At 31.8% G+C, this 26,760-nt stretch overlaps 1 protein-coding gene across 9 annotated transcripts in view; it reads right to left on the minus strand.

The window, feature by feature from the left end:
* The window catches only part of Irk1 (Inwardly rectifying potassium channel 1), a 164,434-nt gene that overhangs the window by 78,218 nt on the left and 59,456 nt on the right, over nt 1-26,760 (minus strand). For 2 of the 9 annotated variants that reach the window (XM_072541028.1, XM_072541000.1), the window contains exon 1: nt 18,084-18,282. The exons of 1 other annotated variant lie outside the window; for it this stretch is intronic. The gene's annotated coding sequence lies outside the window, so the exon portion shown is untranslated. Of the gene's footprint in view, nt 1-590; nt 610-697; nt 858-18,061; nt 18,283-26,760 lie in introns of those variants that run through there. 6 more of the 9 variants (XM_072540981.1, XM_072540990.1, XM_072541037.1 and 3 more) reach the window with 6 other exon arrangements.

Here is a 26,760-nt window from a genome sequence, read left to right on the forward strand (position 1 = left end):
TTTGCAGATTTTCAAATTTTTTGAAATGTTTATTGTTTTTTCTGTGTAAAATTCTTGAGTTGTAAAAAATTTGATTTTTAAATTTTGTTTATCTTTGGGAATACTCAATTGAGAACATCTTAAACTTTTTTAAACGCCAGTTTTTAGGAAAAATCTGAGTGCCCTGTTAGTTTTGCACCCCAGGGTATTAACGAAAAAAGAAGTAATCACGTTTGAACTAGTTTTCGATATACCCTGCAAAACATCCATTTGGAGTGCTGATTTGGGACACCCTGTACACTACACTTATGAAGTTTCTACACTGACAATTTAACTTCCTTAACATTAATTTATACTTTAGAAAGAGTAGGCAAATTATTGTGATATAATAAGTATAATAATGTATAAAAGCAAATATGTACTTAAAACTAATTTAGTACCAATACACTCATTTGTGAGCAATGAAATGAAATTTGGCTATTTAATTTTTGGAATTACTTGGACGAAGAAAAAATATTATAACAAATAACGACATGTGTCTTAAGGATCTGTAAATATATATATTCCTAACATAAATAAATTGGTTATTTTAATATACCAATAATACATACATAGGGTATTCCATGTTTTCTAAAATTCTGCAAATCAACTTAGTATTGAAAAATAATAAAAATCCCACATAAACGTAGTTATTTACGTATATAAAAAACGATATTACCATATCTACTAATAAACAAACAAATGTGATAACCTATATGCACTTCTATTTCCAATCAAATTTTTAAACACGTATTAAATCTATCGGTACCACGCACTATCCACAGTTTTTGTTCCCGCCTCTCAACTACGACATTTCTAGGACTACACACGAATAAAAATTCCCATGTACTACTGGCCTTTATCACTTAACGAGGAAAAAGTTGGTTTTTAGTAATTTTTTAACAACCGTGCACGTGGAATGTTAATGGTAATGAGTGAACTCAAAGAGATATGAATATGAATCATAATATTTTTAACTACATAGTTGGCTGTAAAAGGCCACACTATTTTAATTTATTTAACAATGCCAAACATGTTTTTTTCTTGGTAAAAAGTCAAATGACTGTTTAAAAGGAAAAAAGAAAAAAAGTTTAGTCCAGTCGTCAACATTTCCAAACATTTCTAATTTGTGTGTATTTGTCACATAAGAGGTTGGAATTGTTTGAAGAATAAAAAAGGACTTTTGGTTACGAACATTTTATTCTGCGCAATTGGTATTATTTGTTGTTCGCGAATTTGTGAGGTAAGAATATCAAAGTATAAAGATATTTACTATAAATTTTCATATTTTAAGGTTATGTTATTGTTTGATTAAAACTTTAATTCTTTTTTAAACAATAAATCATTAAATTTATTTACGAAGGTAAACATATTTCGATTAATGTTTTTAATTAATTAAACAATTAATATTTTCTTGGGTGGTAGTGATTTTATCCCCTAAAAGACTAAATATATTCGTTCGTTCTGTTATCATTACTGAAAAATTCAGTAATACTTGATATCTTCAACACATCTTTACATTATACGCCCACGTCAAGAAGACGAAATTTATGAAAATATCGAAAACTCAAAGAAATAACGAGAATCTTCTAATAAACGGAACCAACGTGGAACAAGTGGACAAATATGCATATCTGGGAACAATGATTAACTCCACAAATGATTACATTCAGGAGATCAAAATCAGAATAGAAAAGGCTAGACCAAATTTCAACAAAATGGGAAGAGTGCTATGTACAATGGATTTAAAATTGGAACTAAGAGTTAGGTTGGCAAGTTGCTATATTTTTTCGACTTTGTTTTATGAAATGGAATCTTGGACCTTATATACGACATCAATGAAAAAACTGGAATCGTTCGAGCTGTGGGGGTATAGAAGAATTCTGAAAATATCGTGGACAGAACACGTCACAAACAAAGAGGTTCTGAGAAGGATGAATAAAGAACTAGAAATTTTAAATACAATTAAAACAAGAATACCTCGGACATATTACACGTGGAGAGAAATACACCTTGTTCCAACTGATTATGCAGGAAAGAAATCAAAAAAAGAAAAGCATAGGGAGGCATAGAATGTCATGGCCGCGCAACCTGAGAAAAGGGTACGGATGTACATCAAATGAACTTTTCAGAGCAGCCGTCTCAAAAGTCCGAATAGCTATGATGATTGCCGACCTCCGCCGCGGAGATGGCAAGTGAAGAAGAAGATACGCCCAGATCTAAAAAAATAAACTTAAAAACTATTACAACATTCAAAAAACATTTTTTTAAACACTTTTTATGGCAATTTGATAGACAGGTTTCTACAAAATGTTATATTACAACTTAAACTACGAGAAAACGAATATATTTAGTCTTTTACAGGATAAATTCACTGGCAACGGAAAAAGAATAAAACATTAATTTAAATATTTTTGAACTGCGTAAAAAAATTCAATGATTTATTTGAAAATACCTAAAAATACAGTAAAAAATTATTAAAGTTTTAATCAAATAATAACATAACCTTAAAATATAAACATTCATAGTAAATATCTTAATACTTTGATATTCTTACCTCACAAATTCAACAAATAATACCAATCGCACAAAATGAATGTTCATAACCAAAAGTCCTTATTTATTCCTCAAACGATTAAAAAAACCTATATTTCCAACTTCGTATGGGACTAATACACACAAATTAGAAATGTTTGGAAAGGTTTTTAAAACCCCCACCCATTGTGACGTCAGACTTAGGTAGTCCATATAATTTTTCACATTACAAACAATATCACTTCACGGGAAATGCTTCCACGGAGACGGCATTAGATGGAGTTTGTAGCTAAAGTTGTGTAGTTTCGAAAACCGTACTTGGGCAATCAAAAAGAAACAGTTTTAAATGTTTTAGATCGTTTTAGTCTAGTAACAGAGCTGGAAATGTCTCATCCTATCCAGAAGACTTAAAACTATTGATAGCCCATTTAATTATGTTCTTTGTGTAGATTTTTCCCACTAGACACATTAATATCCTTGATGATCTGTATGTAGATTCATCAAGCTCAGTCTTTGCTTAATATTCAATAAGAAAGTAAGCATTGAAATAGCATCATATGTTTCTCCCTTTGGTTTCCGTAAAGTTACTGTTTGGCCTTTTAACCAGTCCAATACCGTTATAGTGTCCCTCGAGATAAATTTTCGTAGGAGCACCGCGAGGGCAGAAATGGTGACTTCCTCGCATAACTGCCTCCATTTTTTTAAGACCTGATTAATAAGGATTCTGCTGATGTATACTGATGATGTAGTATTAGTAGAAAATACTTAAAGGTTTTTAGAACCCAAACTGGAACAGTGAATAAAATCTCTTGAGGAAAAAGATTTAAAATTAAGTACGATAAAATGTACTTCGAATGATCAGTTAAAAATGAAGTAACGACTACAAATAAAATGATTATGAAGCGAAAATAAAAAGAAATAATTTTAAGTACCTAGGATTAGTATTATAGAGTGATTGTAAAATAGGTGAAGATGCATGTGTTACAGAAAGATTTCAATGAAACTGAGGAAAATTCTATAATAAGACCAGCTATGATGTATGGAACTGAATGTGAAGCAGTTAAAACGAAAGAGGAACCACGAATTTGTATGGTGGAAATGAGAATACTTGGATAGATGAGTGGAGTAACAAAAAAGTGTAAAATTAAAAATAAATATATTAGAAAAAGTCTAGGGGTTGCACCCAATGATGTCAAAATGAGAGTGTATAAATTAAAATGGTTCGGCCATGTTCAACGTTGAGACACCTATCACTTAATTTAAAAAATTGCTGATTTGTTGGTTTCTGGAAAGAGTAGGGGAAAATATTCAAAAAACACCTAGGGGGATACGTAAAACATGTTGGTAAATTGGATTAATATTACTATGACTCAAATTAAACTTATGTAGAAATGTAAAAGCAAAGAGAATGATGAAAGTAAACTGATAAAAAATACTTGCAAATATGTTCCCGTATAGGTTACTCGATATTGTATAGAAGAAAAGCTTAGTGTAATAAAACAATTAAGTAGTTATATCAGCAAGTAGTCAAATAAAGATAGCATAACAGGAAAAAAGGGCCAAAAGAGAGCATCGCAAATGAGTCTAAAAAGTAAGTCAAAACAAAAAAGTTTTTTGACTATGTTTGACAAAATGACTAATAGACTAGGCGGGATCTGTAGAAATTCAGACCATAATGGACATTTTCCATAGGAAGCTATTTTTTTGCTGGAATCCCTTCAGGATGTGCCCAATATCGATAATCGATAAATTTGAAAATTTTTCCAGTAGGCTGGGTTGCAAAATTATTATGCAAAACTTATCCGACCGATCTTAACAAAATTTAGCACACGTTTTAAACATATTAAAATGTTTTTCTAGGCGGAATATGGAGCTTGTAGGTCAAGTTTAGAAAGTGGAAAACATTTAAAGGATTAACTTCATTTTTTTGTACTTTTTTTTCCAATTATTGCTATTTTTTCAACAATAAACATTAAATTTTCAATTTCTAGCTAACGAAATATTGTGTAAAATTTAATAACAAAGCTTTTAACTTGTTATAATTTTTTCTCTAGGATCAATATTTTCCGAATTATAAACGAAAATAGGAGCAAAAAAATGAGAAATTGTCAATTTTTTTCAGATTTTGTTAAATAAAAAATTTAGCACAGGGTTTGCGACTGGCGCATATGATGATTATCGATATTGGGCACATCCTGAAGTGATTCCAGCAAAAAAATAGCTTCCTATGGAAAATGTCCAATCCAAAACAGATCCCGCCTAGACTATAATGATATATACTAATATAACAAGAAATACTAGTTAGTATTTATAAATTGAAGAATGGCAAGAGTCCTGTAGCTAATAACAGTGGCTCACACTATAATTCATATTAAACCACAAGAACTAACTAAGGACTAACCAAACACAATGGTGACCGAGAATGAAAATAAACTTATCGATGAATCTTTATATGATCCTCATTATGAATGAAGTGGGCTCATGGACCGATCATTATGGAGGACTTTAATTCAAACGAATTTGTTAACGTACCTTATAGAGACCAAATGAAAAAGATTTGAAGGTGAAATTAGATAACCTAGGAAAACAAAACAAAGAACTCAAGGAGCGCTACGAATTCTGGACTCCAAGATGCCCACCGATAGGCTACATGTGAGTCCCCGGTTCGATAAGGAGTCAAAGGTAGAATTTAATAACTTATTAAGCTGAACACTATTACTAAGTTAATTATGCTATGTTTATGCAGTTGAATGAAAACCAAAATATATAACTAATACTTCCACTTTATTATTAAATTAAGAGTGAATCCAAGCATAAGGAAGAAACATCAGAAAAGTAATAAGCTAAATAAGTAGAAGGTAAGACACTTGAGTGCACTTTGGCTTTTGACCTACGTGGCTTGAACGTGTGAAAGCATCCGCTTCGTGCCTTGACGACGGTCTGGCGAGCGTACATGCAAGCACTTTGCGCATGTCTATTGTTTCGCGAAATTTGAATGTTGAGAAAATGTTGATCCAAAAGATTATTAGAGGACACAATTTTAGGATATAGAAGGCAAGTATACATTCGAACATGTGTCTTTAGTAGATCTGACTTAGGCAGCTAAAATAAATCTATAAACCATAAGTAATTTTGATGACTTTAGAATAGAAACCAGTAAAATTCCACATAAGTTAGGACGAACAATAACAGAACGAACTTGAGACATAAAACATTGTGAGAACCGCATTGCTGAATAAGTGCTGTACAATTTTCTACAGAATAATATGAAGCAGGTGACGTGAATATGAAAACATGAGGTAATATGAAGTTGATTTTCATAGTAATCCTTATTAATTGACTGAAAGCTGGTACATACCAGAACAGATAGAACGAAAATGTTCATTTATTCAAATGTTTGGAGGAAAATTATCTAACAGATTAATAAGTCTGTTAATATAACATATAAATTTCTAGAAGTTACAGAGCTGATAGTAGTAAGCAAAATTAAAATTAAATAATGTGACATAGACTATCTTTTTTGAGTATATGAGTTTATTTTTAAGTAAAAGTGGATTAACAAAATTTAAAAACATGTATATTTTAGAATATTTAAATTCTATTATTTTTGGAATTAACAATGATAGGACTATATGCCGACAATATTCCATTTGTGACGATATGAACTATGATCGACCTCTAAATTAAACGAAACTAAAATAGAAATTATATGAATAAGTCTCATGATTTTTATTCGTGAACTTAGTTATATAAAATAATTTTTTCGCGTTAGTATGAGTCACTTGATATTTTCTATGAACTGTTTACTAACAGCAATTAAGAAATATTGTTATTATTTTCATTTTTTTTAATGCTTAGCTTTAAATTTGCGTGGAAGACCTGCGAGAAGATATTTTATTTCTGCAACTTAAGATCAAAAAGAATTCGTTAAAATAAATCAAGTTGATTATTGTTGTCGTAGCATTTTTCCTCGTATAGCAAAAAGAGTATGTTTCGTCGTAAACTTAAAAGATCTTTTTTGGTTCGAACATTTGGTTCGTTAGGTAGTCCATTTCACATAAAGTCACTCCTACTTTTGCTAAGATGAAATCATCAAAAAATGTACCTGAGATAGAAAACCAGATTTTGGAGAAAAAGATCCTGAAAAGAGAATTTAAGAAGCACTCAATCATATTAATGTCAACCTTCAAATTACTTATGATTAAATTGTGCAACATCATCCTTGGTTTTTTATTAATAACTCCTTTAGCCATATAAAAGATGAGGTCTTCTGCTTACAATCCACCAAGAAGAGATGTCTTGCTAACAAATTAAACCGATTGATTTTGAAAAAACAAGTATCAGCGACTCAGCACTTATGCATAGGTTTTTAGGTCACCAATTTTATCCTAGAGTCTTAAATCTAAGTAACACTAACTTTTCAGAAGATGAATTGCATTTTTTAGGATTAGGCTATAAGTTTTCTTGTCAGAATTTTAGTTTAACTAACTCAGTGCTGGGAAGTTTTGCAGTATAGCTGGATACTCTAATAGAAGGTATGACTAACAATGTTAAAATTAACAGTAAGGTAAGGGAAATTATATTGTAATCCCAGAACAAGTTCAATACATAGATAAACTAGAATCTTTTCTTTCAGATAACAGTTTTGTAGTTTAAAATTTTTTTAAAAAATTTAAATAACATCAGAATAGAAGAGAGTTTTTATTTGGTTTACGTTTAGTACGAGAAACAGATGCCATCTCAAAAACGCCTAAATTTTGTCTTGATCAGGATTTCTTTCTATACAATCAAAAAATATACAAACAACCAACAGGTTTAGCGATGGGTTTTCTTAGAGAGTTTAGGACAGAAATTCGTTAGTAACAACAACAAAATAGTTTTTTGGTCTAGACGTGTTAATGATTGCATAGTTTTATACGGGAAACACAAGGTGATGTCATACAGACTCTGGATGATCTTAATAAACTCCATCCTAATATTTCTTTTACACTGGAACCAAAACCATTCAAAAAAAACAACATACTGAGATCTATCCTGTCCAAAACCAAACCCAACAACACAAAAGAAAGATAAAAAACTGTATCTGTAAAATACCCTGTAAATGAAACAATCTATATGTGGGAGAAACTGCAAGACCACCAAGTGTCAGGATAAACGAGCATGAAACAACATACATCCAGAACGGAGACTTCGAGCAATTCCGAAGATCCCAATATGAAAGATATGCAAACATGCCTCAGACAACGACCAAAGACCACAATGGAAAGATGCATAAATAATCATGAAAGAACCAGTATCATAAAAAATAGAAAAGTCAAAGAAGCAGCCCACACCCAACATAAGCAGAACGTAGCAGGCTTTGATTACCAATACTAAAACAAGAAGTAAACAACAAGAATATATCAACAATAGCAAAGTAATAAGAGGTCAGAAAAACATCATCTACAATCTTATACAAAATACATATGCAACACACAATACGCCAACAGAAATTTACGTTGCATAACTTACGTTACACAACCACAATTACGATACAGATTACACAAACATATAACACAAAAAACACACAAGACAGTCATATAGATCATATTTTTTCAGCCATATACATGCTGTTTCCTACCTATAGATTGAGGTCAAGTATGCTTATTTCGAAAGGACATAAGTCGAAACATTTCGAAAAGTCAAAGAAGCAGCCCACACCCAACATAAGCAGAACGTAGCAGGCTTTGATTACCAATACTAAAACAAGAAGTAAACAACAAGAATATATCAACAATAGCAAAGTAATAAGAGGTCAGAAAAACATCATCTACAATCTTATACAAAATACATATGCAACACACAATACGCCAACAGAAATTTACGTTGCATAACTTACGTTACACAACCACAATTACGATACAGATTACACAAACATATAACACAAAAAACACACAAGACAGTCATATAGATCATATTTTTTCAGCCATATACATGCTGTTTCCTACCTATAGATTGAGGTCAAGTATGCTTATTTCGAAAGGACATAACTTAATAACAAGAAAATTGTTATACATTTTTGCAGAATTTTTAAAATAATATTTTTTGAGAATGATTTCCGGAGTGGAAGTCGAAACCTCAAACATTAGTAGTTTAAAATATAATTTTTATTACAACCAATAATTGTGGCTTAATCTCGTATAAACATAATATTTAAATTGTTCTACTATTTCATCATTTATCTGTAGATGAGCACCCACCAGGCGTCAATTGATTACTGTTATTTTATTTTTCTTTATGTTTATATGTAATCTTTTTCAATGTTATTTATTTTATTTAACAAATTTAATATTGAAGATCTTCTACATAGACTTCTAACGAAAATTATTAATAGGTTTCCTTTCGTGCTAGGTGTTGATATTTTCATATTATTTATCTCAGTCGCTGTTTTGAATGTTTGTATTATTTTCTGTAGGTTATCTTCGTTATGTGACATTGATTTTATATATGACAGATTAGTAGATTTACCTAGCTCCTGTCTCATTAAAAAGTTGACATTACAAAATTTTTAAAGTATATTCTGAATTAGTGTGAGACGCAATTATCAGCGAAGAGGGCGAAAGTGGTCAGTTTCGCAGTTCATAGATCTCTGTTATATAATAAATGCAAAATTGGTCTAATAAACTACTCTGAAATGCTACACTTGGCATGATATTTAATTCTTTTCAACTTTCATTTTTAATATCTTTATTATTTTGAACCATTTGTACCACTTGAATTTCTGCAAGTGTCGTGAATCCTCCGCTACAAGCAATTAAAATAACGTTAAATCTAGGGCCTATATTGTGGTCGACATGGTTGTAGTCGACACAATACGGTAAATGATCGAGATTTCAAACCGTCCCTGCGTAACTTGTAAATCTTAATTAGCTAAATTATATGCGCGATGGAAAGGCCGCTATATTCTTAATAGCGATAGTATTGGAACTTTTGTAAAAAAAAAACAAGTTTTTAATACCCCTTGTTTGACCTAACCATAACGGTAAGCGATGTTGCTGGTCATTATGTAGATCATAAATGATTCAGTTACGTATTCAGTCTACTTTTATAGAAATTCGAGGTATGCTGTTTTTGTACACATTTTTAAATCATCTATTAGTAAATTAACACATTAAATGGTTGTTCAGCAGATGATTATCTGTAAGATATCGGTTTTTAATAGAAGTAGTAATGACGTAAATATAAAAATAACGTTATCAAATGGAAATTAGAAAATTTTTAGATAGAGAACTGGAGAAATAGATGAAGATGCATGATGTGGACTTAATTATGGAGGATAAAATAAGAGGAAGCGAATGGGGTGCTACATAAGATGTACCACTGAATGATGGAAAATTAAGAGGAAAGTCAACAATGTTTACGTGGTGTAGAAAGGAAAAATTTTTAAAAGAAGAGTCAAATAATAAAAAAAGATAAAATTAAAAATTAGATAAAAGTATTATGGTTTGTACTAGCTATTTACGTACGCCAAAATTAAGGACAATGTATTAGCAGAGTTTTTAATTATATTAAGACTACGAAATAAAAAATTATAATTAGAAGAACTGCAAAGAAAAAATGATAGCTTTAATTTACACAAAAGAATAAAGTAACAGAAATATCTTAAGATTGTTCTGAAGCTATTTTCTTGTGGCATTTTAAAGTAATTACTATTTAAATGGGAATAAGCCACAATTAAAAGTTAAAGTACGTTTATTGACGTTTTAATTTTTACTTCGGAAATCGTTCTCAAAATACAAACATTAGTAAATTAAAAAAAAAATTTGTTTAATTTACTAATGTTTGTATTTTGAGAACGATTTCCGAAGTGGAAATTGAAACGTCAATAAACGTACTTTAACTTTTAATTGTGGCTTATTCCCATTTAAAAAGTAATTAAAAATATCTTAGTAGATAATACAAAGAAGTTATAATGTGGCAAAAATATATTTAAGAATTGCTCAAAGATTCTAGAGAGTGCAATGGTTATGGATGCAACATGAATCGAGGTTTAGGTCCAGATATAATGGAATCAGAGGGATAAGTACAATAAAATCTTTAAAAAGTGCTAAAGCTGAAGGTTTCATGTGAATGACTAAAGTTGATCGATAACCAGGGAATTTATGTACTAGCAGAACTATTAAATTTAATGTATTTCACAGGAACGATAAAACAAGAAACGTTAACATCGACTTTCATTTGGATTCCCAAAAAAGCAAAAGCTAAATCAAAAGAATGTATCGGCCACCGAACAATAAGTCTCACGTCACACTCTTAAAATCATCCTCAAGTTAATTCTCTCCAGGCTGTACCCCAAATTAGAGTTAGATATAAGTTACACACAATTTGGCTTCCGCAATGGTGTTGGTGTAAAACAAGGCTTATTTGCCCTAAACGTACTTACTTAAAGATGTTTGGATGATAATCAGAACCTTCGTGTTTCCTTTTTAGATTATAACAAGATTTTGGTAAGATTCACTATGATCAACTTAGCAGAATTGTAGTTAATTAATTTAACTTTGTATTATAGCCAGCAGGCCATAGAAAAGTTGTTAAATTTTTCGAATAAAAGATCAGTAAATACGAGAATATTTTAAATTTGTGTTATTTCGCACGATAAATATAAATAAATAGTTTATACGGAAAAGATACATTTCAAAATAACTGTTTCAAAATATCTAACGTAAAGTTGTTTTTTGGCTGTCTTAGAAAGTACGTCAAATACATTTTTTACTTAGTTTTGCCAGGAGACTGAACTTTATGATATGGAATTGAGGTTAACTATAAACTATGTTAACTTTGAAATTGCCTTTGATGATTTTTATATTTCTGTTTATTTTTTAGGATTAATCTAATAATCATTTTGTAAATTAAACCAACTATTATAAAGTTAGTTAATATTTTCGCATAATAACTCGTAGAGAAAACAAAGAAAACAATCTTCTTCTTCTTCATCCTTCTTGTATGTAGGCTTTAACGCCTGTTTCTTCTTTAATCTTAGCCTCCTAAATTATTTAAATTATCGCACCACCATCTTTTTCTTGGTCTGACAATACTTCATCGTACATTTGGTGACTTATCTTGTGCTATTCGTACTATCCTATCCTCTGCCATTTAACTAATGTGTTCGTTCCACTTCTCTTTCCGTTTTGTGCCCATCCATTTATGTCTTTTATATTGCATACTCTTCTTATGTTTTCGCTTCTCTCCCTAGCCAACTAGAGTATTTTCATCTCTGTTGTTTCTAGTAGTCGTCTTGTTTTAGATGTGTCAGGTCTTGTCTCCGCCGTGTATGTTAATATAGGTTGTTTTTGTGTCTTGTCTTAGGTGTTTGTTCTTCCAGATTGTGTCATTGAGAGATCCCACCGCTTTACTTGCTTTTACGCTGCATTGTCGTACTTCTTCTTCGACATCTCCGTAACTAGTTATATCTGGTCCCAGATATCTAAACCTTGCTTTTTGCTTTATTATTTTCCCATCAATTTCGATTTTACATCGTTTGCTATTATCATATTGTATTTCTTGGCTGTTGTATTGAAAATGTGTGTTAATCTTTGGAGCTCGTCTTCTCTCTCGGCGATTAATATGGCGTCGTCTGCATAACATAATATTTGAATCTCTTTGTTCCCTATTCTGTCACCATGATCTTTACGTACTGCTTGTATTATTTTGTCCTTATTATATTAAAAAGAAGTGGGCTTAACGAGTCACCCTGTCTGACTCCGCTTTGTACTGATATACACTGTGTTAGTTTTCCATTTATCTTTGCCTGTATTCGATTATGATCAATTAAGATCCAGAGTTGTAATAAATAAATGAAGAAAAATACAATGAAAATGTTAATACCAATAAAAGCTTGATTCATTTAAGTGCCTAAAACATTGATGTCATTTCATAAAATCCTCCTTCTGCTATTATCTATAATTTGTGAACCCTATATTAAATCCTGTATAATTTATTGTTTACTTTCAGTTTTTAATTAATTTTAAATGCAATATGAAATATTATAACGCAGTAAATATCCCCTATAAAAACTTTATAATTAACAAGAGAATAAAGGTAAATATTCAATAATTCATAAAAATAACGATAAAAATTCTATAAATTATATTTGGTATCAGGTACGCAGTTGTATATACTTTAATGACTATCAACTAGAATTATGCTATTCGTTTTCAAGGAAAAATTAGTCAACATCTTCAAGAAAAGAAAAAGAAACCATAATATCTGGCACATATTATGTCTTGTGGGAGGTTAAATAGTTTGTGACGAGTGTTTGTGAAATGTCTTTACAGTTAATAAATTTAAATATTAAGGCCGGTAAATCAAATCAATTATTACTACGTGAAATGGGCTTGCCAAACTCAGCCGCAGTCAAATTCTAGAGAGAGAACAATATCAGAGGAATTTAAAATCAATAATGGGGTAAAAATTACTGTCCGTATGGCAACCCTAACAGAAGAGTCTCTGGCCTTCCAGGTTGGGAGTTGGGTTAACTTCTGTAAAAAGGCATATGTTACGAAATCTCAGAAACTATTAACTGATCAGAACTTACGAACTCGAAAGCTGTGCCGAACTGGAGCACTCACATCTTTACTAGACATAGCAAACAGGTACAAAGTATATGTTTTAGCACTGCGAGAAATAAGGTCGACGAGAACTGACACTCATGACAAGAGAACCCTTCCATATATTATAGCAGCAATGAAAGTAAACACGTATCAAAAGGCATTATCTTTGACTTTAGAGCAATTTTCGCTTAAAAGGGAAATTCTTCAATTTCAATTTAATCAATGCACATGCCCTGACTGATGAAAAACCAGAAGAAATAGAAGAACAGTTCTTCGAAGACCAGGAGCAAGCCTACAGACGATGTCCTAGAAATAAAACTAAGATTATGTTAGGTGACATGAATGCAAGAATAGAACGAGAACGCGTTTTCATTCCCACTATAGGAAAGCATAGCCTACACAACGTCAGTAACAATAATGGATTACGACTGATAAACTTAAAAGTAGCACTAAACATAACAGTTGCTAGCATCTATTTTAAACACAAGAATATACACAAGGTAACCTGGACCTCTCCTGATGGAAGAACAACGAGTCAGATCGATCACATCTTAATAGATTCAAGACATGGAACAGACGTAATCAACTGCAGAAGTTAAAGATACGCAAACATAAACGTGGATCATTGCCTAGTGATCTGAACATTAAGGACTAGAATGTTAAACGTCTCTGAAAACCACTTAAATAAAGAACTAAAATATATAGGGGAAACCTTCGGGAAACCTTAACAGAGAGAAAGAATTGAGAACATTCTACAAAAAAGGTAACATCATCAAATAAGAATTCAAGTCAACTACAACCTGGTGGTGACCTATCAACAACAAGAAAAGGTGTATTGAATCGATGGGTAATACTTTAATCGGGCAGTTAATATAGAGGGAGAAAAAGAAAACCTGGAAGACGAAAAAGATGAGATAAGTGGAGCAGACAAGAGGGAAGATAAACCACCAACGATTCTTATAGCTAAAGACGCAGTTAAAAAACTAGCCAGAACAAATCACCCGGAATAGATAATCTCCCAGCTGAGCTATATAAAGGTGGCCACAATGCCTGATGAGCCAGAAATATTGGCACAGAAATCTCTCCCCAGTGATTAGAATATTGGAATACTTTGTACCATACAAAAAAGGAGATATCTTTAGAAACTTTAACCATAGAGGAACTAGGTTTCTAAATGCAGCGTAAAAAATATTCTCCACTATACTAAGCCACCGTAGGGCACCATATGCAAAGCGATTATTAGGAAGAAAATACCAGGTTATTCTTAAAGTGGTACATCGAAAATTCATCAGATTGCAACCCCGGGACAAATTTTAGAAAAAACACTGGAATATGGCACAGATACTCATCATATATTTATAGACTACAGGGCATCCTACGTTTTTGTAAATAAAAGAAAAATGTTTAGAGCAATGAAAGAGCTCGGAGTACCAAATTAGTTGGTAAATTTAGCAAAACTAACTCTTGAAAAAGTTTAAAGTAGAGTACGAATCCAGGAGGAACTGTCTGAACCTTTATAAAAAAATAACGGGCTGTGCCAGAGGAACATTTAGAACTAAACGAATCGGCTACAAAAATGGGTTTAATGATAAACACCAACAAAAAGAAGTATATGAAAAGCAGCACGCAACTGCAAGTCCTATAGCCATTTGTTATAGACAACATCGTCATCGAAGCAGTTAACGAATGCTTTTACCTAGAAAATACTACCGCAGAGATAAACCGTAGGATTTGGACGGCTGACAGGTATTATTTTGGGTAAAATCTTCTTCTTAAAGCCCCAATTATATCGAGAAATACATAGGTACAAACCTAACATATGGTTCAGAGACCGGGACTCTAACAAAAAGTTATTAAAACATATTAAGATGTTTGGAAAGAAAAGTACTAAGGCAAATTTATGGAGTAATGAATCACAATGGATTGTAGACAAGACGCTACATTTTCGAACTTTATAGGATAAGCCAGGAATCAGATATCGTAAAATATATTAAGATAGGACGTCTGAGGTGAGTAGGGCATGTAATGCGGATGGAACCAAATGAACCAGCGCTCATTGATAGACCCACTGGTCAGAGAAAACGAGGAAGACCCAGAATAAGGTTTCTTGATAACATCAATAAAAACATGAGAAATATGAAAATACGTGCTTGGTAGAGGATAGAGGAAGCCCACACGAGGTTTTAAAGCCAGAATGATAATGATGATGTACCTATTACTGAATGGAACTCAAAACAACTGCTTATCAAGATAATGTAACAATTGTGGCAGAAAACAAAAAGACTTCAAAAAAGCCATTAACAAGCTGGATATTGAAGAAATGAAATCGAAATTAGCAACAAATGAAAGCAAAATAAAATACATGAGATTGAACGGGGTAGAAAGGGGACTACTCATAACTGGAAATCACAAATTTAGAGAAGTAGTCATCTTTTATTGTCTAAAATTTTTAATAGGAAAAATAAGTAATAACATAATATAGAAGAAAATTTCAAAAGGCAATCAAGATTATTGAAGAAACAAAAAAAAACTAAAACACTCCAAGTTTACAAAATGTTGACCAGTAATTATTTGCATAATGAAATTCTACGATATAAATAAAAGCAGATACAGAAGATCTCCGAATATTAGAAAGAATAGTAATGAGATCAATCTTAGGATCAAAATTAATTAATAGCGGCAGAACAACAGTAAGGCAACAGTAAAACATAAAATCAAGGCGTCTGGATTGGGTAGGATACATAATATTGAGAAAACGTTTGAAAATAATGATAAAAAGAACAAATTGGATTTCATTGAAACTACGAAACAAAAGAAGAAAAGACGACGTTGCAAAGACCTATACGGAATTACAAAAAATATATTAAAAAGCAGTAATCCAAATTAAACAGTAGAGCAGGCAGGATTCCGAACAGGTTACATTACGGCGGATCATCTTCTTGCAGTCAGAACGCTAATAGAGAAAGCCAATGAATATCACTTGAACTAATACATTGGATTCGTTGATTATGAAAAGGCATTCGACTTCATAGAACTTTGGGCAATAGAGAGAACTATAGACAACTGCAGGATATACTCCCTATACAGAATGCTCATACATAATATTTACAAGAAAGCTACAATGAAAATACAAATAGATGCGAAAACCAAAGCTATAACAATCAACAGAGGAGTTTGCCAGGGAGATGTTATCTCACCAAAGCTATTCACACTTGACTGGAAGACGTGTTTAAAGACATTAACTGGGCAGATAAAGGAATAAATGTTCTTCTTCTTCTTCAGTGCCTTATCCGGTCCGGATGTTGGCGATCATCAAGGCTATCATGGTTTTGTTGATTGCTCTGCGAAACAGCTCCGCTGAGGTCATCCCAAACCATTGTCGGAGATTTTTCAATATAAATGTTAATGCAAGAAAACTGCTGCCAAATTAAAATGGAGCTTCGCAGGACACAATGCCCAACTAACGGATAAAAGATGGAACCACGAAATACAACAATAGAGACCATGGTTAGAAAAGAGAAGCAGAGGAAGACCACAAATAAGATGGGCTGATGATATTAAGAAGATCGGAGGACACAACTGTAAGCAAGTGGCGCAAAATAGAAAATACTGGATTGGGGGGAGGCCTATGTCCAAAGTTGGATTACTTAAAGCTGAAAATAATCCAAATTAAAAACAGGGTTATACATGCAGCTTGGCATAGGCATATCTAACAGGATTGTATTATGGTAATGGCAATATAAAAAACCTAGGCAAAGGATTATAATACTACAATATCTGCAAATAGACTTGGCATCTAAAAGACCTAGGAGTGTAACAATTTGTGCTTTTTGGATGGCGCTATCTGGGTTGATCTACTCATCTTGATACCTCTTGATTCGTGACCTGGGAACTACTGATTTACGGTTCCAGAACTCCCCAATACCAATTAAATAATGGATCTCGTGAAGTTAGCAGCTATGATCTACCTTCATTACTAACATAAGATAAACGATAGAAACAAACGGTTTTGGGTGGATTTCTTATAAAAAGAGATAAAGAAAACTAAGAAATAAATAAATACATAGATAAATGTTTCAATAAATATATTTACAATTTCTTTCTCATATCACTATCTGAGCAATCATTGCACCTCACTTTCTATCGTAACAGAGTGCTGTTGAATTTCAGTACTAACTACTTTCAAAATCAAGAATCAAGAATTTTATCAGTGTATGCACTTCCTACATCAACATAGCAACCAACATTGATATTCAACTATATACACAGCCTTACAACATGGATAGCACTTTGAATCACCGATGGATGACCAAGTTGGCCACTTCCTGTGAACTCCCAATTTAAACATCTTGATGATTGGGTCGCCCGACTGTAAATGCTATTCAGCGTTGGCGCCATCCAGTATGCTATAGTTTTCTAATTAGTCGTAGTAAAATTTGTTAGCTGTATATTGCATTTTATAAACCATCTTACGGGAACCTGCGGTGTCCCAGTGGTTGAGATATGCTGAAAATAAATTAGGCTCTACCCACGCGAATGTTTTGTTTTATTTTAATAAAAAATAATTGGCTTCAAAAGAATACAGATGAAATTGGTACCAGAATACTTGAAGTTTCTAAATTTTCATGGAAAATAATAATAAAAACTAAATTTTATAAATCTGTAAAATATGGTAACACTCTACGATTTATATGAACTAAACAAATAGAATAGCGATTATAATACTGTATACATAAGATCGAAGACTACCAAAAACCGTATTAAAGCTGCTAAGAAATATATACGTACTATATGAATAATTGGAAATATACGACCCATCAAAAAAGAAAAATAGAATGATGTAAATAAAAAAAATCAAAGCACAGAAGTCTTCTACTATTATATTAAAAATATATTAAGAAAGAAAGTTGATCATGTACCTTACTCAGATCTAGATTTTACCTATCTAAAAGTTTCAAAATCAATTGAAACATCTTACTCATAAGAAATAATTTCCACCGCTAGTGGCGGTCTTCCCTTAAACTAAACAATAACTTTCCGCAAAAGGTATAACTCAATTAAAAAATTGCACTGTATCAAAACTATATTTACACTTTCACAGGCACCACCGATCGCGAGATGATGTTATTTAACCACTGTCGACAAAAATTTTCGTCGCCACAAAACATCGCATCAACTCTGGCGACGATTCGAAATCTATTTTGATTTTGATATTAAAAATAATTGTCCATTTTTATTTTGGCTGAAATTAATAAATCAGAATCCTACATTTTTGCGTATGTTTTTCAATTATGTTTATTTTTTAAGAGGTCGCTCAAAAAACGCTTAACTTTATAGCCAATTTTTTCAAAAATTTTGGATTTTGTCGTAATTTATGCGTTGGGAACTGGTCCAAGTACAGTGGCTATCAGATGAAATTAGGTTATCATCAAATGGGGTACGGATTTATAACTAGGAAATATTCACTACTAGGCTATTGACTGACAATCTGACCCTTAAATATGTGATAAGACAGCTGAATATAGGAAGAGGTAATCTCCTAACAAATAAATCAATACAGATTGCCGATGACATTAGTATCATGTCTCGTAGAACAGAAGAAGCGGCAGAAATATATTCAACGATTTCCGAAGTGGAAATTGAAACGTCAATAAACGTACTTTAACCTTCAGTTGTGGCTCATTCGCATTAAAATAGTATCCATTATACTTTATTCAGTAAAAATAAGTTGACATCAAAAATTGTCGAAGCAATGGTTAACTGATATTTTTATAAAAGTCTATTGTCAGTGATGAGTGGGTTGCCGTCTGTGGGGCGATGCAAAGCCATGTTTAACTCTGGATTTAATTAATATTAAGCATTGAGTTGATTAATTATTTCCTACACAAAGAAATTAATACTTATTAAATAAAGTTTGCATACAGTGAAAACGGCAATGTTAATTTAATTTTAAAAGGGGTATATAAAAATGAAAAGAAAGGAGTTTTTATATGTTTCCAGACAAATATGATTACGTGGGTTGATTGGCGCGTGGCATAATAGAGAATGGTAGTTTTTAATTTTACAGCAACAAAGTAAAGAAACACGTGTAGGATTGATATTTTTATCGCATTTGCTAGTAGCTTTTATCTAAAAAGAAAAGTATCAATGATTCATACACACTCTTGGAAAAATATCTTGATAGCTTATTTTTGTGTACATATAAAATATGTATCTATTTATAAAACTTGTATGTCTCTAACGTATATTTATTTTATCTCCTTTTGTCTTTGAGCTGTCTCCTGCTTTGTTCTTTAATGTTTCTATTTCTATTCTATTTCTATTATTGTTGTTTATTCTTTTTATTACTTTTCTTACTTTTTTCTCCTACTACTCTTCTTACAAAGTGCATTTGTTAAATTGCCCCATATGATTACACCATAGTTTAGGTCAGAGTAGAATAAAGTAAAATATATGTCATTTTTAATGTTTTAAAGTTGACAACCCGTGCTAGTTGGCGAATAACAAATAATGTACTTTATAGCTTTTTCTTTAGTTGTGAGATATGAGTGGATCAGTTCAGTCAATTATCTATGGTTATTTCCAATAGTTTAATAGTCTTTGTGTTGTCTGGATCAGTGTGTAAATTACTTGCAGATATAACCAAATTTTGCATTTTATCAGAGTTAAGTTTTAGTTTGTTTGCAGCAAACTATGTGCTAGATTTAGTAGAAACTTCCTATGAAGTTTCTACGAAACTTCCTATGAAGTCTAATTATGAATTTAGGCAAATCGTTGACATAAATAATAAACAAAAGAGGTCCTAAGACCGAATCTTGTGGGCTCCATGTTTTACGAATGGATAATTGGAGAGATGACCTTTTGTCACTACCGCCTGGTGTCTGCCACATAGATAAGAAGTTATAAGCTTAAGAGGGATAGTTCTGATTCCATAGTAATTTATTTGTGGAGCAAAATGTCGTGTGAAACGTAGTCAAAATCCTTCCACAAGTCGCAAATAGAAATTGCTATGCGATTGCCGCGTTCAAGCCCCTCAATCACCTCGCTCACAACATTAAATATCGCATTCGTAATAGAACGAGCGCTTCTGAATCCATATTGTGAGTTTCTAAAAAATTATTTGACTCGAAATAAGAATAAATTTGTTGTTTGATAACCTACCCAAAAGTAGAAATAATGCTTATGGGTCTGTAATTGTCAGTTTTTAAGGAATCACCTCAGTTTTTAATGAGTACACAGAAGAGATTAAGACAAGAATAGGACAGGCAAGAAATTCTTTCAACAAACTGAAAAAAGTACTCTGCAGCAGGGACATTTCAATTTCTTTAAAGATAAGACTTCATAGATGCTAGGTGTTCTCCGTATTATTTTATGGGTTGGAGGCTTGGACATTAAAGAAATATGTTTCAGACAGATTAGAAGCCTTCGAATTACGGGCCTACAGAAGGATATTAGAAGTAAGTTGGGTGGATAGATTCACGAATGTCGAGGTGTTGAGAAGAATGGGAAAAGATAAAGAGGTTTTAAATACAATTAAAGTCAGAAAACTGCAATATCTGGGTCCTGTCATGAGGGGCTAGCGTTATAACTTGTTGCAGTTAATAATGCAAGGAAGAATACAGGGTAGAAGGAGTCGCGAAAGAAGACGCATCTCCTGGTTAAACAATTTGAGAGCTTGGTTTAACTGCACTTCTGCTGACCTCTTTAGAGCAGCGGTATCGAAAGTGCGAATTGACATGATGGTTGCCAACCTTCTTAGAGGAGATGGCACATGAAGAAGAAGAAGAAGAGGAATCACCTTTTTTTGTAGATAGGTAGTACTTTTAAGTATTTTAGTACTTCTCAAAATACTCCAGTTGGTAGAATTAAATTAATGAGTGAAAGGTGTTAAAACTATTTGGTAAGTTTCTTTTAAAATTTTGCTATTAATTTCGTGAACGTCCATACAATTAGAATTACTAAGAGACTTTATTATTTGGGAGAGCTCTTCTTCCACAACGGGACGAAAAAAAAGACCTCGGAGAAGGATGATTTCTATAATTGAAGAGGATATCGATATTAATAGTGGGAAGAGATGTCATTATATTCTCTGCAATTGTAGTAAAAAGTTAATTTATTTGGTCTGGAGGTAGATCAGGTTGTACCGAATTGGATCTTGTGTTGTTTCCTTCGAAATTTACTATTTTCTCTAGCAGTCTCTAGGTTTATTATTGGAATTAGTAATAAAATTACAGTAAGCTGACTTTTTAGCAATTGGTATTTGCCCATTATATTCTAATCTTTGTTGTTTATATACTTTGAACAAATCGGGATCCTTAGTGGCATCTGCAATGTGTTTAATAAGAGAAAGATTAGATCTTTAAGACCTTAATTCATTATAATTCATTATTAAATGATTGCATGGGTGTTTTTTTAGCAGTTTGTCATACTTTATTTACTGGAAAATGCTTAAATATTAAGTTTTTACAAGCTTAGGTAAGAAAAACTTTCAGAAAATCAGGATCATTATGAATATCATAGAAAAAGTCCAACTTTGTACTAGCTACAGCACGTTTAAGCTTCTGTAAACCAGAAGAAGTAATGTTTGATTAGTGTTAATATGCTCAGAGTCAATAAATTGAGCTCGATGATCAGAAAAACAAGGTTTAAATATACCACTCTGTAAATATTTTCAGAAAAATTTGTCATAATGTTGTCGATAAAACTACTGGACTGAGATGTGATTCTAATATAATCGTTTATAGTTACTTAGACCAAAAGACGTTAATAGATTTTGAATATCAAAGCAAGGGTCAGATTCAATTTTAAAATTTATATTAAAATCACCAAGAATGATCAGTTTGTCTGCTTTACTAAGCAAGAACATTACGGCATTCCCAAAATTATAAAACTCGAGTCAAAGTCACCCTTATCTGATCTGTATACAGTTAAAATATTGGTTTTTATTGAAAGTACATAAATTGTACAAGACTCTGAACTTTGCTCTACACTATATTCATTTAGATTAAGTGAAGAATACATAAGATTTTCTTCTACATAAATTGCAACTTCACCTTGTTTCTTTTTTACCTTACAAAAGAAATTAGCTAATGAAAAGCCAGAGATGCTAATTAATTTTAAATTTTCTTCACTTTACCAGTGTTCCGAAAAAGATATGACGTCATATAAATTTTGATCCACAAGAAAAACATTGATCATATCAACTTTATTTGAAACACACTGCAAATTAACATGAAACATGCTTTCCATAACTTGTCGAATTAGTTTATTTTGATAAAAGTTTGTAGAAGCTTCTAGGTTTCTTCTTCCGTTTTCTTTATGTGCTAAAAATTTCTTTTGAAGTTAAATCTCCGAACGGCAACTTCTTTGGGCCAAATATTAGGTCTGTACACTTCGCCAATTTTATCGAAAGGGAAAGATACCTTGTATGTGGAGTATTTGTCAGTTCTATGTCATTCCACGCAGTTAAAAGTAATATCGGGTACCGTCTCACTCAAAAATTTAAGAAGTTCATCGGCCTTCATATCAACACCTACATACGCAGTAATGTTAGTCGAGATTATTATCATCATTATAATCGGTCTCTGCGTTTAAAATAATTTTAAAAAATTCTCAATTCACCTTATTCTGATGTAGACGATATACCTGATGATTTAAACTTTCTGTATTTAGATAATATGTATTCATTATTCAAAACACACTTTAGTTTAGTGAAAGTCATTTTTACTATACTCTTTTCATTAAAATGAAACTATTTTCACTTTTCCCTCACTAAAGTTAATGATTAACAAGAAAACTATTATGGTCAGAATATTGTAGCAATATTTATAAAAGTTCTCAAAAGGAATATAATATTTATCTTTATAAACTGATTTCTACTAATGATGAAAAGGTGGCTAATGTGAGTCCATCATACTCACGTTCATCCCCATCATCAAGTTCAAAACGTTTTCAGGCTAATCAGCACAAATCAAGGACGTTATAAAGATAATAACTTACTATTTAAATCCAGTACATAAATAGATAAAAGGAAGAAAAAAATTAGTCGAATATGTTAAAGATTGACTCCTTAAAAATATAGTCGCATATTTAAAGCAAATATGATTACAGTTTATAAATGTTTATTTTACTTATAATACCTACATTGAACTTATCCACTTCAGGTTGATGTTTTATGTCGAGATAACTAACCGACCGCGTCGAGCTGTCAAAACATGAAATATTTACGAAACCAGGTGTGAACAACTCACAAACTGTTTTCACCTCTAGTGCTGAACTTAAACTAATTGGTATTTGATATTTCGATTTACCATCAAATGGATTTTCATTTATTTTTTCGCGAAATTTCAAGTTTAAGTTTGTTTTGACACCATTAAAATGAAGAATATTAGATATAAACTGATGCTTTAACCGATTGCCTGTTGATAACAGCTGATGACGAATGAAAAAATTATGTTTGGCTGATGTAGAGAAAGTGATAAATTTGAATTTCGTTTTCAGCCATCAATCTATTTGCGATTTACTTAGTTTTAGACATCTAATTATATACAAGAGCTGTGTGTAATGTTCAAAACCCTAGGATTATTAGATCGAAATTGGATCGAAATAGTCATAATAAAATTTTGATTATATAGATTTATTATAGGGTGTAATTTTGAGAATATAGATGAATTTGTTGACAATGATAAAGGATGAATAGACAGCAAGAATCATAAAATAAGCAAGAAGATTAAAGAGTACGTCAGGATACTACCAGGTTCTGAGAAAAACCAACATTTTCTTGTCCCTAAAGTTAAAACAAAATCTGGTTGAGATAGAAATACAAAACATCGTAACTAAGGAATTGACGTTAATGGTATAAAATTAGCATCAGATCATAATTTCGAGGGGTAGAAAAATAAACAGAATGCAATTTTTTATTAACGTTTTACGAAGATGTGATTATGTAATACGGCGTTTTGCATACCTACTTTATATGGTTCAATTTAGATGTATTATTAAATATTAGAACATACTAGAACAAAAATAATAAAAATAAAAATGGAGTATGACAAGATGTGCTCTCAACGGTACTATTTATTCTATCTCTAGACAAGATAATACAAAAGCTGTCAAACGCAGGAACTATAAACAAGAATGCAGTACAAATAATAGGGTATGCGGACGATATAACCACAGTAGCAACAGATAAAAGAGCATTAAAGAAAACCTTCCAAGAAATAGAAAACGAAGCAAAACTGAGCAACACAAAAACGTAAACAAGAAAACAAACAGAAATGACAGAACTGACAATAGATGCGCACAGTTTCGAGGAGGTTGAAATATTAAAATCATCTGGCAGTACTAATCAACAGAAAAATTAAAGTGTAGATATAAAAAAAAGAATTCAAATACAGCATTTTATATAAATAAAAAAAATGTTTGGAGATAGATAAGCCAAAACACAAAAATGAAAATCTACACAACGACCATTAGACCAATAGTAGTACATACTGCAGAAACGTTTACATTAACAGCAAGATAAGAAGAGCAATTGAAAGTTTTTTAGAGGAAGATTATCAGAAAAATACTGGGCCAAAGCGGGAAAACGAAGAAAATGCAAGGCAATGGATGAATCATGAAATACAAGAATGAATGTGTCAAGAGAACATAGATAGAGCAATAAAGGCACAAAGAATTAGATGGTATGGATACATAATGAGAAGAGAAAAGAGCAATTCGTTAAGAGGTATAAAGGAATGGATAGGTACTACCAAGTAAAAGAACCAGAGGCAGATCTATACTGAGATGGAGACCACAAGTGGAAAAAGATTTAAGGAGTATGGAAATTAAAATATAAAAAGGATAATTAAAGAGACAGAATGAAGAAAAGTAGTGGAAACAGCGAAGTTACACCAGAAACTGTAAAACCAAACCCAGAATGGTATGATTCCTCACACAAAAAGGATCCACAAGTAGTGAAAACAGCTCTTCAGCTTCTTCGGGAGCGTATAGCTTGTATATATATATATATATATATATATATATATATATATATATATATATATATATATATTAAATATTATTGCCTCCATCCTTAATTCATCTATCATCAGAAATTTAGGGTACATAAATTTGCTGCAAACTTATCTCCCCACCACATCCTTCGTCTTTCCAATAGTCGATTTTCTTCCGGGTATCTTCCCACACCAACCAAAATTGTCCTTGCCAAGGTAGACCCATCTGGCATTTGTTGTCAAACCAGTTTTTCTTTTTTGTTATCTAGTTTTAATACTGTGTTAAATTGAATTTTTATCGTTTACTGCAGGATCTCAAGTTTATCAACAGTGTTGTTTACTATGCAATTATTTTTTTTGCATTTGAAAGCCACGGTGTTCCATATCGGAATATGTTCTTTTTTTTTTTGTTTAAAAATTCTTTGTCTGAATTTGCTTTTAACCAGAAAATTGTCATCTGCGTGCAGGTTCCGTATATTTCTAAAGTCGATAATGTTACTAACATGTCTTGCAATAATCAGAATATGATCAATCTGATTTCTCGTTATTCCGTCATCAAAACCGCAGGTATGCTTATGTATATTATTTTTATCTTGATATGAAGCTTTGTTCTTGTGGCATCTAACATAATTTATAAACTAATTTCTTAATATATTTTGAGAACGATTTCCGAAGTGGAAATCAACAAAAAAAAAACATCAAAATAAACATTTTAAACTAGAAGAAGAAAGAAGAAATATTAAAATGACATTTTTATGATCAAATATCGTTGATTTAGAGCCTGTACACATGAGGGCGTTAGACGTCGCGTTTGCCTAACGTCGTCAAAATGTGGCGCTCGTAGAATATACTTCAAACGCCGCGTTGCAGTACAATTGCCGCTTATAGTAGACAACTACGAACACGTAGTTCTCTGCTATAAGTAGGGTAGCGTAGTGTGTTGTCTGATTATAGTTACTAGGAGAGGCATATCATGGTACAATCATTGTACCATGCGTACACATGTTCACAGTCAAGCTCACGCTTTTGTCTAGTTGACATCGCTCTACCTTATTGAAAAGTGATCTATCTACAATGGAAATTGAAAATTTGGATAGGGAAATGTGATGGAATATGATGAACACAATAACAGAGTTTTAAAAAAATGTGCCTGACAAGAGCTGGTGTACATATTTGCTGGTGAAAATAGCACACTAGAAGACAAGAAAGATAAGATACAATACAACAGATTTTTACACATAGTCATAACATTCATAACATCCCATAACATATTTTTCCCAACGAACCCGAGATTTTCGCCTTGTCCAATAGTTGAAATCAGAGATATTTACACGCACCGAAAAATTTCACAGGAAAACGAAGATGGTTTTTTTACTATAGCTTTTTTAATTGTAAAGATATTTAATTAATCCAAAACTTATATTATAGGAAATTTTGAGTACTACAAAATCTGGGAAGTTGAAATTTTTGAAGTCTTTAATTTTTAAAAGGTGTAATTTAAAGAGTTTAAAAAAGGAATTTTTCAAACTTATGTTTGAATGTATGTTATGTTATGTTTATGTATAAAAATAAACAAAGATGTAGCATTTTTAGCAAAGAAAATGCAATATTTTCGTATCCGC

This window comes from Diabrotica undecimpunctata, chromosome 1 (genome assembly GCF_040954645.1).
Source record: "Diabrotica undecimpunctata isolate CICGRU chromosome 1, icDiaUnde3, whole genome shotgun sequence".
NCBI lineage: Eukaryota > Metazoa > Arthropoda > Insecta > Coleoptera > Chrysomelidae > Diabrotica > Diabrotica undecimpunctata.